Genomic DNA, 17,507 nt, shown 5'->3' with positions numbered 1-17,507 from the left:
CCTTGAAATTGATCAAAATCTGAAATTGATCAAAATCGCAAAAATCTGAGAATTGAACCAAAATTAATAGAGCCTGCGGACGACGCCCTTGACGCCACCGACGACGGATTTTTCCTGAGGGTTATGTTTAAATTTCAATAGAGCACGCCGACGGTGACATCAACCCCATCGACGGCGAGATCGCAAAAAAATAACTTTAACCGCAATTTTGACCATTCAACCGCCACTATTCATCATATCCTCCCTCCTCTTCATCATTTCCTTCCTCCTAAAAACGTAATTTTTGACCTAGGGCTTGAGAGATCTTGCATTGGGAGGTAATCTCAAAATTTATCTAGTGGGAGGTAATTTCAAGGCTTTTTTACATCGGATTTGATCATCTCTAAGTAAGAGCTTCACTTCAAGTTAAAAATATTTGATTTTCACCATGGATTTCTTCCACATTGAGGAGATCCAAAAAATTTGAGAATATGAAGAAAATATTGGGAAGAAATTCATAAAACTTAGTGTTAAACTCTTATAATTACTTTTGGAAGGCATTATTTGCATATTTGAAGTATATTTTGGAATATTTCTATAATTTGATTAGATTGAAATGGCTCCACGTCAAAAGAGATGAATTGAGTTTGACGACTCTCTCTTCTTGAATGCAAAGGCTCAATAAAGATTTACTTCAGTATTTAAAGGAAAGAAGTGTATACATGATCGAGTTTTTGAGAGTCCGGGAGGAGAAATTGAATGAGGTATTGTCGAGCATAGGTGGGAAAGCTTTTGTTACACCACCAATAAAGCTGTCGCAAATGTTGTGAAAGAATTCTATGCCAACGTAATCTATTATGAAGATGGAATCGTTCAAGTGCGGGGATTTCCTATTGGATTTAATGCCGCCCGCATCAACAACTTTTACGAAGTCTCAGACTCTTATAGCTGTCATTATGAATCCTTTAGTACAATGGAAGGCCCCCTGAATGATGTGATCAACTTTCTTACTGATGGGAAAGGAACGTGGAAGATTAGACAACGAGAACGAGTAAATTTTTCTGCTTCCATGCTCAATGCCACCTCTAAAACGTGGCACTATTTTAGTTCCTCTACTGTGTTATCGACTTATCACCAAAGTGAGGTAACTAGAGATAGAGCTATTCTGAATTTCTGTATTCAGAATAATAGAACTATAAATGGGGGGAGAATTATTTTTAAGAATATATTAAGAATATATTGACTACGAATATATTGACTACGACAAGGAGTGAGATAAGTGGAGGTCTAGGACATCCCGGCCTTATCAATGCACTTTGCCAACTTTCTGGAGTGGAAGCTGAAGATGAAGAATGGGTTTACCCTATGAAACCCATTAGTAAAGCCAATTTGAAAGCTTATGAATCCCATGAGAAATGGAGAACTGGAAGTAGGAGTCAAGAGCCTTCTACTAGTAGAGATGCCCCCTCTACAAATTATGACCTTCCACCTTCTAGTTCTCCTACTTTGACTGACTAAATGAATGCGTTGACATTACAGCAAAAGTGCATAGAGTTAATAAATGAGATGATTAGAGGTTTAGAACGTCATCATGATTATGATAGTGAGTACCTTCAGAGGCATTAAAATTTTGAGATAGCTTATTACGAAGCTCAGGCCCGACACTATAGAGGTGAGCCTGATGTTACTTTCCCTGAGTGCCCCCGATATACTCAGTATTAGCCCGATCCACTTGCTGATCAAGGAGATGAAGACATAGTTTGGGATTTTGATATTTGAATGTAATTGATGTACTTATACTTGTACACTGTGATTTTGTTTGTAATAGAAATGGATGTTTGTGTATTTGGACTTTCATTTTTATTATTTCGTTGTACTTGGATGATTTTTAATTGTTGTTATAAAGTTAGTGTTATAGTTAAATGTGCATGTGTAGTTTAATAGATGTTGAGTAGTATCTTGTGGATTGATCATGTAATGTGATTTTTATTTCGCATTTTAATTATAATTATTTTTTTTAGTATTGTGGTTGTGTTAGGAAATATTGTGCTTGTTTAATGTTTTAGTTTTATACTTATTTCAAAATTTCATTACCCAAAAATTTCTCTAATGATTTATATGTGTAGAAAGCTACTAATATTACAGATCTGGTGAAGTATAAATTTTCAGAAGGCCTGCAAAAATTTCAGAATGGTGAAAATGCCTAAAATACTGAGGTATGATTTATATTTAAAGTTTTTCTTTCCACCTGTATTATTTCATATTTAAAAATTTTAGTTTGGGGGTGAGAAGAAAAAGATTAACTTTTAGATGTCCTCTATTTCATTATTTTCAAAAATTATATATATGATTTTATGTAGTGAATTTAATTCAGGTAACTATATTTTATAGCTATTTAAATATTATGGTAGATTTAAAGAAATATTTTTGTAATGAAAATTAATTTTGTAACTTAAGATATTTAGTATAAGAGAATAAGATTATAGTTAACTATTTTAAGTAAAGAAAACTATACTTTGAAGTATTAAGAATCTGGAAATTCATTTCAGTACAAAAGATTGGGGCTCAATGATGTAAAAGCTATGAAATATTTATAAGGTAAGGGAATGCTTTGAGTTTCAAATTTAGAAAAAGAAAGGTGATGTTCAAAATCATTTAAGGCTATCTAGATATAGTAATCCTCACTTAAAAAAGGAAAAAGAAAAGATTGAAAATAATCTAAATGAAAAAAGAGAAAACAAAGAAAGAAAAAAATATGAAAGTGATGAGAAGCTTGAGGATATGCCTAATCAAAAATTGGCTTCACTTGACCTACCTAAAGGGAAAACCTAAATACATTCCTGAACTTATATTTATGGGATAGATCATTTACTAGTAGTGTTCTCATAAATTTCCTATCATTTGAATATTCTAAGTGACTTAATATTGCAACATATAGTCATTCTTGAAATGAATAGAAGACTAGAACTTTTAAACTTGATGACTAGATAATCTGGTGACTACAGAGTTTATTTAATTACTTGATTTTTTTGAAAATCTCACAATGATATTTATTTAAACCAAACTTATAGTATTTCTGAATTAAAACTTTACTACAATAGATCATAACTTTTATAAAGTACTAAAATTACTTGAGGACAAGTAATAGTTGAATTTGGGGGATTTTGATCAAAGGAAAATATGTTGAGATTTTCATGCCTATTTTATATTATTTTTAATGATAATGCACTTTAAAGAAATGTATTTTCAATGTTTTGTTGCAGGAATGATGAAATAAGGTCATTGGAGCAAAAAAGATGCAAAAAAGAGCGAATTTGGATCGAAAAGGACCAAAATATGAAGAATTGAACTAGGGAGCCGACGGAGAGCCCATGACGACGCCATTGACCCGCTGACGGTGAGATTTTCCTGAGACTCTAGGATTAATTCATTAAGAAGGTCCACCAACGGCGCCCTCGAGGCCGCTGACAGCGAGCTCGGCGGTTATGCCAATCAGGCTTTGGATAAGTCCAATTTTTTAAGGGATGTTTAGGCAACTCTTGGGAAAGCTCATCCACAACTTTAAAAGAAGATTTTGGCCAAAAATGAGAGTTCCAGGAGGTTATAAAGGTTCCATTAGTGTATATATAATTTATTAGTGTCAAAATTGTGAGGATTTCTAAGAGTGGAGGGAAAGTGAGAGATTTCTTCCCCCTTGCCGCTTCGAAGAGGAATTTTGTGTGTTGTAAAGAAAGGAAGAAATTTATAGAAACTTCAAGGAGTTTTCTTGGGGAGAAATTAGAAATAAGTTTATTAATTGTTGTAGTTTGTATGACTCTGATCTTATATATGAATTCTGAGTTTTGTTGTGTTTTCTCTATGAGATCTGACTAGTTTTCTCTGTCTTTCCTAGTTTTCTCTGTCTTTCTCTTTTCTTTCTCTTTGTCTTGAGATTTGTGAATTGATGATTAGAATTGATTGAGCCACAAAAATGTTAAAGAACTTATGATGATCTATTCACTTCGATCTTAATTTACTTTCAATCTGGCCAATTGATTTGCTAAAATATGTTGAGTTTTCCAACTAAAGTGAAGATTACATCTAAGACTCAGGGAGGCAACGGCCTTGGAAGTTGGGTGCAAATAAATAGGGAAATAAAATTATCGGGTGTAGAATTGGAGATTGTAGAGTGACAGACTAAAATCCCCAATTCAGTCTTATCATTTGGGCACTTAAGTGTAGATGTTAGCCCTCAAGCGAGGGGAACGTGGGAGCTCCAAAGTGAGAGTCGCCATCCTCCCAGCCTAGTCGTAGATTCAGTAAACAAGTATAGGATTAGTCAATGTTCTTTATGTCTGGACCAAAGGGTAAAGAATAGGTATGCTCCTATTTGGTACAATATAATTTGAACTAATTCCATTTATCCATTCACTATAATTTCTTCACAAGGAGAAGGATGCTTTCTTATATATTGAATATGACATTAAACACTTCCTTAGTATATTTAGTTATTTAATAGTTATTAAATTACATATTTATTTTAATTGCCTACTAGTGACAGATAAGCAAATTGAATTACATTATTGTGATTAAAGTATTGCTTTTCTAAAGTCTTAAATCGTAGTTCTAATATTACTCCATGTGGGATCGATATCTAGGACTCCATTAGAGCCCTATATTACTTGAGCGATACATATACTTACGTTGATAAGTCTGACTTTATAATTATTGAATATTTTATACATGCATCTTTATCAAATCTATAACTGTTATTAAGTTTTGGTACAGTTGCTGAGGAATTAAATCTTTTAGCACCAGTATTAATTACATATATTTTTAAGCATATATAAAGCCGTGGTCAATATGGGTTAATTCTAATTGAGTTTAAGGTTAATTAAACATAATTTGAGTAAGGTTTAATTGATTAATTAGACTTAATATGGGTTAAGTCTAATTGGTTTTAGGGTTAATTAAACCTAATTTTGGTAAGGTTTAACTGATTAATTAGGTCTAATAATGATTAGACCTAATTAAGATTTGTTGAGTTAAACCTAATGTATTTAAGGTCTAACTAGGGTTTAATTAGGTCTAAATGTATTTTAAACCTAATTAGGTTTGTATTGAGTTAAACCTAATATAGTTAAGGTTTAACTAGGTTTAATTAGGTTTAAAGGTTGTTTAAACCTAATTAGAGTTTTGGGTTCACCTAGATGAAATCTAAGTGTCTGGTTTGATTTGACTTGAATTCATATCAAGTCTAGGTTTAAATATCTTGCCATATTGAGTCTATGGGGTTAGTCACATTGGTCATGAGGATGTGAATTAGACCCTATGTCATTTAGGTCTAGATGTTAGAGTTTAGTTAACTCTGAGTGTCACTAAGGCTAGTGTCCAAGCCTAAAAGATGTCTAGGGTAAATATGTAATTTTTTTTTAATTTTATAGTTTTGACCCTATGGGTGAAATGTAATTTAAAAAATTTATAAATGGTCAAGAATTTGTCATTTTAGAGTTTAAAGGTGTCACTCTAAGTTTTCTATCCATTTCAAATTTTAATTCCCAATTTCTTCAATTTTTATAATTATTTTAAGGATAATTACAAATTTTGAAAGAAATTAAGAAATTGATATCTAGAGAATTTTTTTGGCCTTGGGAAAATTATGGAAGATTTCTAGGGTTTTAAAGATCATTCCCTACAAATTTCAGAATTATTGAAATTATAAATAATTTTAAATAATTAAATTACTCCAGAGAGTAATTAATTAATTAAAAATTAATTATAATTTATTAAATCATAATTTCATGTCCATAATATTCCACTCATTGTCCTGAGTTCATAGGTATTTTTTTTTAATTTTTTTGAGTTTTTGTAAAATGTTATGAATTTTTAAAATTTTGGATATTTTCTAGATATTTTTTTTCCAAATTTCCTACTTAAAGGAAATTCCACATGGATACTGACTGGATCCTCAGATTTGTTGAACACCACGTGACTACTTTTCTTTTGTGGGGAGGATACATGTGGAAGCCACGTGTCACGTTGTTTAAATTATTTCGTATGGACGGATCTACCATCCATTTTTAATTCGTAAAAATGGACGGCTTCCCATCATCTTCTCCAAATAGACATAACCTGTGAGTTGTCCATCATTTAGGAGCATGATCTCAATCGATTCTCCATGGAATTGAGTGAAGTTTCTTCCTAAAGCTTGACCTCGTGAAGGTGAATCCATCCATACGGTAATACATGGGTTTTGAAAAGATTTGTTTCACAAAGGTCCAAACCGAATGCAAATTAGCTTAATTTGGCCATGCCTTTGTTTGATGAGGTGAAGCCTCAATCAAAATTTGATAGGATCGATTATTAGGTGTTTGTGAATCTCTTGGTAGGTCCAATTTGATGTGAAATTGGATTTGAGCAATAGTCCACCAAAAGAAGATCACAACTTGATGTAGAACCAGGTCAGAGCTCAAGATAAGATCCAATTTTGATTAGAATCTTCTTCTTCACCTCCGGAAAGTTGTTGGAGTAGTTAATTTGATGATTGGGTGGGGTTTTTATTAGACCCAAAAAATGTCCTATTTTTTAGGATTTCGGTTTGGCTAAATTGGAAGAGAGGAAAGGGTTTGCAGGCTTGATTTAGAGAGGAATCAATTGCCTATGGAATGGGGAGGAAGTTTGTTGTTGGGAGCATTTGGAATTGAGCAATGTGGTTGGGTCCTTCTCTCTCTCCTTAGCTCACGGGTTTGGCCTATAAATAGGCTTTAGAAGAGCCAAGGATGAACCTTGGTCAGCTTAGGTTCATTTGGGGATGTTATTGACCACATTAATGATGGTTTCCATGTAGAATTTTGGCTGATGATAAGTTCAACTGATTTTCCAAGGTTAAACCCATGTTGAGTAAATTTTAACTTAAATCCTTGGCTTCCCCTTTTTGGCTAATCTATGAAGTGGATAATGTTGGCTAAAATTTGCTGAGATAACATTCCCCACATAATTTCATCAGCTCATTCTATGGATTAAGGGAACATGACACATATGCTTCCTACTCACCTTTCTCCTCATGATGAATTTAACCATGATAAAAGAGGTTTAGCTAAGCTATTTCTCTCCATTGGTGAGGTTTTGTGGTGCTCTCCACCTATGCTTCCAAGTCATGCTTTGCTTTCAAGAGGGAATGACACATGTCCCTTCTTTTATGATGGTGTAATTATGACCTTTAACCATTGTTAAAGTGCCAAATTTGTCATGATGGGTCTAATGGATTATGAATAACCCATTTATGACCTCCCATAAATTAGATTTAATTTTGAAAATCAATTATGGGGTTTTTATGTCACATATGATGTCATTTAGTTTAGGGTTAAATTTATAAATCCATTTTTAAATAATTATGTAATTAATCAAAAATGGAGGAAATTATAATATTAACCCACAAATTGGTCAAAATGATTTTGGGTGTTGATGATTTAACCAATTAAACCAATTTGGTTCAAAATTAATATTTTGACCAAAGTTGACCAGGTTGACCAAAGTTGACTAGGTTGACCATAGTTGACCCATTTAGATGTAGAGTTGACCAATATCACTTTTCTAACCTTCTCATGGCTAGGTTAGTCATGGGGTCTATGTGTTGGTCATTAGGCAATGGATTGACCATTTTGACCAAGTTGACTATGGTTGACCAGTTTTAACCATAGTTGGCAAATGAAGATCTAGGGTTGAATATGATGACTCACTTGACCATGTCATCGTTAGTTTAGTCATGAGGGTCTTAGGGGTATGACTTGGGTTTCACCAGGTTGACCCAAGTTTGACCAAATTTGACCAGATTGGTCAGATTAACCATATGGTGGTCATTTGGGTTTATGAATGATCAAATGGTCAAAGTGGAGACCATGGAGGTTCACTTTAGTCATTTTGACCAATAGTTAGTCAATGGTGAGTAGTTGATCAAATGGTCCAATTTGACCAATTTAGTGTTTTAAAATGATCAAATAATCCAATTCGACTATTTTTAGGGTTTGAAGTGATTCATTTGTCCAAATTAACCAAAGTTGTCCAGTTTGACCATTATTGACCAGTTTGACCGAAATTGGCTATTTGGGTCAAAGTTGTCCAATTGGATCAATTAAATGTCGATGTTAATATTATTATCATTATGGTGACCATTAAGTCAAAATTTCACCAGATTAGGGTTTGTCACCACATATTTGATCATTCAGGGTATTGTCATTGTTAAGCTCCAAAAGGAGTGCTTTGAGGCTTATTTCAATTTTTAAGGTTTTAATAACCCTATGTATGTCCAAATGTCACCCTATGTATGTCCAAAGAAGTCAATGTTGGTAGACCCTTTATCCTACTGATTACAATGATCATTTTAGGTCTCTTAAATGTGTCTAAGAATCTTAAATCATAAGATTCCTCAAGTTGAGTTTGGTCTATGGATGTTATTTTAAGCCCGTCACTAAAAGTGAGGTCAACAGCAAGTTACAAGATGATGATTATGCATTGATTATAGAAAATTAAATCTCACCACAAGAAAAGATCATTTCCCACTACCTTTTCCCCACTACCTTTTCTAGATCAGATGATCAGATGCTGGATAGACTAGCTGGGCATAAATACTTTTGTTTTCTGGATGGATATACTGGTTATCAAAAAACACAAGTAGCTTTAGAGAATCAAGAGAAAACAACTTATACCAGTCCTTATGACACTTTTGCTTTGAGAAGAATGCCTTTTGTTTTATGCAATGCACCTGCTACATTTCAAAAGATGTATGATGGCTACTTTTGGTGATTTATTTGAAAAAGGGATTGAGGTTTTTATGGATGATTTTTCAGTGTTTGGAACTTCATTTGACTTATGTTTAGAACATCTATCAACATTTCTTAAACGCAGTGAAAAAATAAATTTAGTCCTTAATTGGAAAAAATGTCAATTTATGGTAGCAGGAGGAATAGTTTTGGGACATCAAATTTCAAAAAATGATATGGAAGTAGACCCTACAAAAATTCAAGTAATCGCTAATTTACCTTACCCAATAAGTGTAAAGGAAATTAAGAGTTTTTTAGGACATGCTAGATTCTACGGACGATATATTAAATTCTTTTTAAAATTTGCTAAGCCTCCATTCCATTTACTTGAAAAAGATGTAGTTTTTAATTCTGATGAAAAGTGCTTAAAAGCTTTTGAATTATTAAAAAAAAAATTAGTCACTGCACCAATTATTGTTGCACTAGATTGGAAAAAACCTTTTGAATTAATGTGTGATTCTAGTGATTCTGCTATTGTAGTAGTTTTAAGACAAAAACATGATAAGAATTTCAAGGTTATCTACAATGCTAGTAGAACTCTTAATGAAGCTCAAATTAATTATAAAATAACTAGAAAAAAGTTATTAGTAGTAGTATATGCTTTTGATAAATTTAGTTCATACTTGATTGTTCATACTTGATTGGAATTGGAACTAAATGTATTGTGCATACAGAATATTCTACTATTAAATATTTAATTAAAAAGAATGATAGAAAACCTAGACTTATACGAAGGGTTCTTCTTTTGCAAGAATTTGATTTCGAAATAGTAGGTAGGAAGGGAGCTGAGAATCAAATTTCTGATCATCTGTCCATACTTGAATTAGAAAAACCACTCTAGTTTGAAAAAAATATTAATGAACATTTTGCAGATGAAAATTGTTCAATATTAACGAATGGCGTGTTCCATGGTATGCAGACATTGTGAACTTCATTGTTAGTGATATTATACCCTATGGAATGACATACCAATAGAAGAGAAAATTTTTATCTGAAGCTAAGCCTTATTTTTGGGATGTCTCATTTTTATATAAACAAGGAAATGATCTTATTATTCAAAGATGTGTGCCTTTAGAAGAAACTTATGAAATTATCCAAAAATGTCATAATTTTGATTTTAGGGGTCATCATTTTGGTGTTGATAAAAGCACATTTTGGTGTTGATAAAAATCATACAAAATTTTGCAATGTGGATTTTATTGTCCTACAATCTTTAGAGATGTTAATTCTTATATCAAAACTTGTGATCGATTAAAGAAATATAAAAAAATCCCCCCTTAAATCTAGGAGGAATGGGACAATCCTCAATTATATGTCAAAAGTTGAAATGTTTGATGTTTGGGGATTAGATTTCATTGGATCGTTTATACCATCTTTTGGAAATTTATATATATTTTAAATAGTAGAATATGTATCCAAATGGATAGAAGTTGTTGTTTTACCTCAATGTGATGCTCAAAGTGTTGCAAAGTTCTTAAGAACAATTATGTTTTGTAGATTTGGGATGCTGAGAGTGATCATAATTGGCAAGGGAAGTCATTTCAAAAATGCAATAATGGAGAAATTATTAAAAAAAATATCATATTAACCATAGAATTGTTACTGCACGTCATTCTTAGACAAGTGGTTTGGCTGAATTATCTAATCGTGAAATAAAAAAAATATTGGAAAAATCTGTAATTCCAACCAAAATGGATTGGTCAGCTAAACTTGAATATGCTTTGTGGGCTTATAGGAGTGCATACAAAACTCCTATAGGAATATCCCCATACAGGCTAGTATTTGGGAAAGTGTGTCATTTACTAGTTGAATTTGAGCATAAAGCATATTGGACAATTAAGGAATTTAATTACAATATGAAAGATGTTGATGTGAAGAGCTTATTGCAATTAAATGAGCTTGAAGAGATAAAGAATGAATCTTATGAAAGTGCTAAGATTTACAAAGAAAAGATGAAGATCTAGCATGATCAAAGGATTCTGACTAAAAGGTTTTAGTAAGGCAACAAGTTTTGCTTTATAATGCACGGTTAAGATTATTTCCAGGCAAATTTAAGTCTAGGTGGATAAGACCATTTGTTGTGATGAAAATTTATCCTTTTAGAGTTGTGGATATCAAAGATCCTAAAATTGATAAAATATTCAAAGTGAATGGTCATAGACAGAATAAGCACTGATTATGTCGGGCTGACGACGTAAAAAAAAATGCTCTGTAAAATGCTCTGTGGGAGGCACCCCATTGTTATCTATGTGTTTGTTTTTATTGTTATGTTATTGTGTGTGAATTAGAAAGTTATGGTAGTAATTTGATTATATATTTAGTTAGTGATTATTTTAAGACCATAAGAGATAGCTTAGACATGTTAGAATGAATGTTTGGCGTTAAGTTGGCTTGTGCTAAATTGAGCACTGGCACTTAAGAGCCAAGATCTGGCAGTTAAGTGCACACGAGATGTGATTTGAAGAAGGAGGAAGTAATGAGAAATAAGTTTATTAGTCAAAGTGCACACGAGATGTATAATAGTTTTCTATCTGTTAATATTGAAGGAATAACATAAAAGATCACTAAAATTGCGGCTAATATGGCTTAAATTGAAGCAAAAGTGATGGAAGTTAACGCACATCTAGATCATATGGGATGGAAACTAAAGATGCATTTTATCCATACCAATTTTATAGAAGAAGCAGATAAGGCTATGTATCTAAAGACAAGTGAATTGAAGAAGATTCAACCAGAGTTATTATTCATCATCCTTTCTTTCAGATATACATACCAAATGCTGAAGGAGAGACTAATAATAGGCCATAATTTGTTCCATCAACTAGAGAATGGAACTAAGTTTGTGATTTATGCTTAGTGTTTGTGTGTTTAATGTTTTTTTGTTAATGTTATGTGTGTTTTAAAGTGTTTTTATATGTTAAGTTTATTTAGAGTCTGTGTTAGGAATTTTCTCATCCAAGACTATTTGGAGGAATTTTCTCATCCAAGATTTTCTCATCCAAGACTATTTGGATTGAGAATTTATGTATTAAAAAAATGTTTATAATCGTTTGTGAATGAATACAAGTGTTTTGTTTGTGAAAAATTTTGTGTTATTTATTGTTGAATTGAATTAGCTTAAATTGATGAATCTTGAGTTAGAAGAAAGTGAGAGGGAAGAGAATGGAATATAAAATGTTTTTGAGACGATAAAGGGTTGGTTGACTTAGGTTAGGAGTGCATTTCTCTTAAATAATAATAATCAAAATTTGTGCACTAGTGCCTAAGCATCAAATCCCTCGCTTAAGCGCTGACTAAACTCATAGACGGGCACCTAAGTGCGAAATTATTCGCGCTTAAGCTTCGGTTCATGAGAACCGGTTTGCGAAAGGTTTTAAGTGAATTTTTGGTCCAAAAATCACCATTAAACCACTCCACTTCACCCCCTTACTCAATTTTTCACGATTTAGAGAGCTTGGGCATCATCTTAAGTGAAGATTTCTTTGTGGATTCAAGCCAAATTTGCTAGATTTGATCTTCTTGAGGTAAGAGCTTCACTTCTATGCAAATTTTTTTTATTTTCACCATGTATTTTTTATTTTCATTCTATGCAAATTTTTTTTATTTTCACCATGTATTTTGAACACATTTATGAGTTCCCCAAAAATCACTATTCATGGTGAAAATTTGAAAAAATTTGATGGAAAATGCATAGACTGTTAGTTTAATCTTTTAGGGGTTGTGTTTTATGATTTGGAGTTGATTGTGGAATTTATTTTTAATTTTATAAAAAATTTTAGAAAATGCACCAAGAATGAGAAGAAGCAAAGGAAAAGCTCCATTCAATTCAAGTAAATTTGTTAGTTCGAGAGCTTAGGATTGTTATAGCAAGGACAGTTACAGTGATGCTTTACATATAAGGAAACTGGTTCCTTAGCGATGTTTCAAAAGTTCAGGAGGAGCTGTTGAAAAGTTGATTGTTAGCCGCCAGTAGAAGCAGTTTTGTTATTTTTCTGTTGTCACTGTTATTTTTCTATGCAAATCTCTCGGAGGCTGATGAGGAAGGAGTCATAGTACGGGGGAAGACAGTACCATTTTCTCCTGAAGTAATTAACCAGTTTTACCATTTTCCTACTAGTACTTTGTGTTGGAATGCAAACTATAGTCTTACTGAGGAGGAGCTAGACGAGATTATATCATCTTTAACTGTTGGGAGAGGATTATGGAAGATTACAAATGACAGAAGAGTAAATTTTTCTTCCTTAAAGTTGGATGCCAATGCAAATGCATGACACTATTTTATCTCTGCTTGTCTACTACCTACAAATCATCTAAGTGAAGTGACTCGAGAGAGAGCAAACTTGAACTACTGTATTCAGCATTCCAAGCTTATTAATATTGGAGGATTGATTTATGGAGTTATTACCAGTTCTGCCATTCTTACTACTACCATAGGTTTGGGATTTGCATCGTTTGTCTTCTTGTTTTGTGAGCAGGCTACTGTTAGATATGATAGCTGGTAGGAGATTTTAGAGCCAATGAAGCCCATTACTAGTGTGAATGTGAAGACTTATTCACATCATTCTATTTTTGGTTGCAAGGGTGGTTTCTCCAATAGTATTGCTGCCTCTACTTCATGGGCATCTACTTCACATGCTTCTACTTCATGGGGTCAAAATTATGGTTTTGATACTTAGTCACAGCTTAGAGAAAGGATATTGAATAATGCTATTTATACCAAAGAAAAAGTGGCAAATTTAGAGCATTTCGCTGAGCATATGGATGGGTACCTGAGAATAAAAAGTGATTATGAGGAGGAATACAACACAGCTATGGAGCATCTCAATAGAGGTAACCGAGATGTAGTATTTCATCAGTACTCTAGATATCCACCATATGAGCCTACAACTGCTTGGCATAGTGATGATAGTGATGAGGAAGATGATGGTTAGTTGGATTTGTAGTTTTGTTTTCTGTTTTATGTTATTTTTTTTATGTATTGTGGATTGTGCTGGTATTTTGTACTTATTGTTTTTAGTTGAGACTGTTGATAATATTAGTTTTAATCATTGTGTTTTGTAGACATTTCTGTGATGTATTTGTACTTTTGTGTAGTTACTATGTTTGTGTGGTAGTAACTATGTTAATTGTGTTGTTTGGTGTATTTAGTTAGTGTTTTTTGAACTTAATTCAAAATCTTGAAAAAGTATAAAATTTAAATAACTTTCTAATTATGAGCTGCATGTTAAAAAAATTTCAATTTACTAGGAGTTATTTTTCTTTGTGTTGCTATTGTGTTTGTTTGCCAGTGTGTTTATTTGCTTTTCAGGTATACTCCACTGCATAGAAGTCTAATGAATCTTTTTATATTAAGAAGAAATAAAAATTTGATTAATTTAATTTTCTACTCCTATTTTTACATTTTGTACTTGCATATTTTGGATATGAAAATTCTTGCAAGCATTTTATAGTTAGTTTTCAATCTTGCTTTCATATATGATGCTAGATGTTTTATTTCTGTTAAAAAATTAACTTTAAGGGGGGGGGGGGAAAATTTTAAAGAAACTTGAAAGTTTATTTGTTCAGTTTATTGGTTCTCAATTGTATTTCAAATAAATTTAAATTTTTACTTGAAAAATGATTATGTATAGGAGATTATATTAGGGAAGTAAAATTTTGATTTTGGAAATGAGTAAAAAAATTTAGTTAAAATTTATATTAATGAAGAAAATTTTAAAGTTAAACATTTTTAGTGTAGAAAATGCTAAATATAGTGTAACTATCCTTAGTAAGAAAAATTGTATTTTTGAAAATTTTAGAAATTTAGATTTTTTTAGATAACACTTAAATTTCTTTTATTAAAAATAATTTTCAAAAATATTCTTATATTTATAAGTGATAGATTTATATTAGGGCTTTGCTTTAGGAAAGGAGAAGTGGAATTCAAAACCATTAAAGGCCTATCCATATATAGTAATCCTTGTCTGAAAATGAAAAAGAAAAAAAAAGAAGAAAAAGATAAAGAAAAGAAAAAGAAAAGGAGGAAGAAAAAAAAAAGAAAAGAATAGGAAGGAGAAACTTGAGGATTAGTACCTAATCAAAAATTGGTTCCACATTTGATCTTTTTAAAGTATAAGATTTGGGAAACTCTAAAGCTTAAAAATATAATATAGTAAGTAAAATTATTCTTAATAAAAATTTTTAAGTGGAAATAATAAAAGGGCTAACTTCTATATTTGGAAAATCTACAATATTTTTGAATTAGATAGAAACTAATATTTTCAAATTTCTTAACATTAAAATGTTCTAAACATTAAGTTGGTCTCATTTACTAATATTTTTTATAAATTGGACTACTATATTTCTAAATCTAAATTTTAGCAACTCCTACTTTTCTTAGTTTTTAAAGATTGAAAGGTCACTTGAGGACAAGTAACATCTTATGTTTGGGGGATTTTGATACACCTAAACTATAGTGTTTTGTACATATTTTTATACCTATTCTTGAAATGTTGTGCTTTAATGAAAGGTATGTGTGTATTTTTATTATAGGTACAATCAAATGGATGGAAAATGCTAAAAGGAGTGAAAAAGGGTCAAATTTGGAGCAAAATTGAAGAAAGGTGCAAAAATGAACTGGGATGCCTAAGCGCGAAAGCATCCGCGCTTAAGCTCCACGTACTTCACGATTAAGCTCCAAAGTTAGTTACTTGAAGAAATGTTAATTGGAACAGAATTTTGAAGAGGTGTTTGAAGCAACCCTTAATAAAAATGTGGGAAATAGGCCATCAACACAAAAATTCTTTCAATTCGCTTTTAAGGAGACAAATTCTAGAAGATTCATTGAATGGAGACACTTTTTGAGGAGATACCAAGGAACCCCTTGGACTTTTATAATAAATGACATAAATTTTCCAAGAGATAGGGGCCAGCAACCAACCACCAAAATCTACAACCGCTGCCGCCGCCGCGGGCCACCTTTACTTAGTTTTATTTTATTTTGAGATTTAGTTTGTATAGTGAGAGGATGAAGAGAATTCAAAGGAACATCAAGACATTTGTTAGAGAAAATTTGAGATAGGTGTTTTTCTTTGTGACTACACTTGGTTTTTAATTTAGATTTCTTCTTTGTGTGCATGTTTTCTACTTTTAAACTCATGTGTTATTGTGTTTTCTCCATGAATTCTGAGTAATTTTTTTTATCTTTTTCCTTAAAATCATAGGTAATTAAATGTTTAAAGGAAGTTGTGTGAAGTATTAGACTTCCATGTTGGACGAAGTTGTGATGATTCATGGCTTTACACTTCATTTACTTCTTGATTTGGCCAATTAAGATGTTAAAACCTGTTGTGAGAACATGTAAGATCCGAGATGGTTTTGTCTCAGTCAAAAAATTGTTGAAATCACATATTGATTTCACGAATGAGAATGTAGTTCATGGGGTTGAGTGCAAATATATAGAGAAATATATTTTCAAGGGTCTATAATTAGAGTACTTTAGAGTGACAAGCTAGAGCCCCCAATTTGATTTATAGTTTTAGGTTTTGATACGAAATGTCAGTCTCTAGGCGAAGGGAGAAGAGGTAACTCTAGAGTGAGAGCTAGTATCTTCCTTGCCTAGCCGATCTTCAAGGATATGCAAATTATAGATTAACCAATGTTTCTTTATAACATCTCTAGTAATTGTAAGGAATATTTTTGCTCCTATTTGGCACAACACGTTTAACATACTTCCACAATTGAATTTCTATGTTTATCACTGATTCATGATAAGAAAAAATATATTATACTTATATTGGCTTCATCATGCAAGTATTTTAGTTAAGTTAATTAGTTGCTTACTTTAATTTCAATTATCAAAAATTACAAAAAGAATCAAACTTTTATTTATCTTATAGCATCTTAAGTTTGAGTAATAAAATTTATTACTAAGTATTTTGTTATCTAAAAGTAATCCTTCATAGGGGTCTATATTCGAGACTTAATTAGAAAGTTAAATATTACTTGATAATGATATGTATACTTGCGTAGTATCTCATATTGAAATATTATAAATATAATCACATACATCGCATTTTACATCTCTATATATAGAAAGTTGGGATCAAAATGCTTCAGCCATGAAGATCACAATATAATAGCCCCGTAGCAGGAAACACGTAGTACTCCACACAATGGAACAACAACTTCAAAGAAATTTGGACTTCATCGAAACCCGGGTAGCCAACCCACTTAAGCATTATCAGGAAGAGAACCTCTGACAAGACCGAAGACCGAAAACAAACCTCTGACCAACAAGCTCCACCCCACCTGGCCGTCATTCTTTCTGCAGAAACCCTAGCAGAGCACAGCCTCCAGCCTCCACCATCTTTAGATATATATATATATATATTTATAACAGGATGCTGGCAACTGGACCCAGCTGTGCTCTGCTAGGGTTTTCACTGTGATGGAGCTGCTTGGAGGTGCTTTAGACCTGAGTAAAGCTTGCTTTCTCTTCAAGATCTCCCTGGGGTTTGTGGTGGTAGTTTGGATTTTGCCCGGGAAGTTTTTGTTTCAAGTTTGTGTTACTGTTCTATTGCTAAAGTTGTTGTTAGCTACTGTTTTCTTTTCCTGGGGTTTTCCCTTCTTTGTTGGTTTTCTTGGGTTTCAGTTCCGATTGATACTTTTTGAGGCTCTGAAATTGCTTCTCTCTTTCTGGTGGACTTTGGTCTTTGCTTTTTGTGGGTTTTCTCTCTTTCCCAGCCTTTG

Source organism: Phalaenopsis equestris, unplaced genomic scaffold (assembly GCF_001263595.1).
Source record: "Phalaenopsis equestris unplaced genomic scaffold, ASM126359v1 Scaffold001032, whole genome shotgun sequence".
Lineage (NCBI taxonomy): Eukaryota > Viridiplantae > Streptophyta > Magnoliopsida > Asparagales > Orchidaceae > Phalaenopsis > Phalaenopsis equestris.
The sequence above is the reverse complement of the archived record's forward strand: the minus strand, read 5'-3'. Positions refer to the sequence as shown.